Source organism: Pezoporus wallicus, unplaced genomic scaffold, assembly GCF_028554395.1.
Source record: "Pezoporus wallicus isolate ANWC-B61680 ecotype Strahan unplaced genomic scaffold, APGP_CSIRO_Pwel_v1 contig_13865, whole genome shotgun sequence".
Taxonomy (NCBI): Eukaryota; Metazoa; Chordata; class Aves; order Psittaciformes; family Psittacidae; genus Pezoporus; species Pezoporus wallicus.
Window position 1 is genome coordinate 313345 of NW_026640128.1, and position 1079 is coordinate 314423.

At 51.8% G+C, this 1079-nt stretch overlaps 1 protein-coding gene across 1 annotated transcript in view; it reads right to left on the minus strand.

Annotated features, from left to right (window-relative positions):
• The window catches only part of DDX49 (DEAD-box helicase 49), a 139812-nt gene that overhangs the window by 29274 nt on the left and 109459 nt on the right, over window positions 1-1079 (minus strand). The gene's annotated exons all lie outside the window — the stretch shown is intronic.

Consider the following 1079-nt stretch of genomic DNA (forward strand, 5'->3'; position numbering starts at 1 on the left):
TGTCATGCCCCACTGTAGGTTATTTGTGGTTCAGTTTTCCTTTGGTGCCTGGGGGGAAGAGAAGCAGAACCCACGTTAGACTTGAATTTGTTGTCTTTAGATGTGGACCTGAGCCCAGAGCCCAGCTCCTGCTTGGTTTGTTCGTGTGTTGCCTCCCTGCTCTGCTGCAGTATTCCCTTCCCTGCAGGGAGGCACTACAGGTTTAACCACTGTTAGGGCTGCTGAGGAAGAGGGGTGCTGTCCCCTGCAAGGGGGTTTCTGTCACCACCCTGGCATGAGGAGCAGAAACCCAAACCAGGAGTAGCTCCAGGACTGTAGTTGTGTAGCTTGCCCATGTTTTCATGCCCTACTCTTTCTGGAGTAGCAGAAAGGACCAGAGCTCCACTCTGCTTTACCCCAGTGGCTGAACAAGAGCTATGCTGAAGCCCATTCCAAGCACTCAAATGGTTTAAGGGCTTAAGAGTAGGACTTGACCAAGGCAAAGGCAAGCAGGAGCCCTTTCTTTCACATTTAGTAAGTATTGTACCTGTGCTGGGGCAGGCTCAGCCTGAAGGACTCAGCTTACTTAACATAATAATGCCAGCTCCTTACCTGGTTCTACAACCTGACGGATGGCAACTGTCCATCTCCATCAGAGCCATAAGGAGGTGGGTTACAGTAACCACACATGGAGATGGCCTGGAGTAGCTGCACTGAGCTCACACACAAGGTGAAGCCCAAACACTGAAGCTGCTCCCAGACCATTCCCACATGCACTGGAGGAGGGAGACATTCCAGGTGGGACTGCTCACCTCTGGAACCAGCCTCAGCCTTTGGTAACACCTGCGGCTCCCCTGCGCCTCACACACAGTCCTGGACCACCCCAGGGCTCACAGCAGCCCCCCTTGAGCCAGTGGAGGGGAGGGGAGAGGGCATTTAACAGGAGTGGTCACAGTTCATCGCTTACCCGTGTTTGCTCTGCACATCCCCACTTTTGTACTAGTCTGTGTTAAAAACGAGTAATAAACTTGAGGTTTATACAATCAGACTAAGTTTTAATGAACGTTGCATGATTTCATCATTGAGAGTTAGGGGCCACC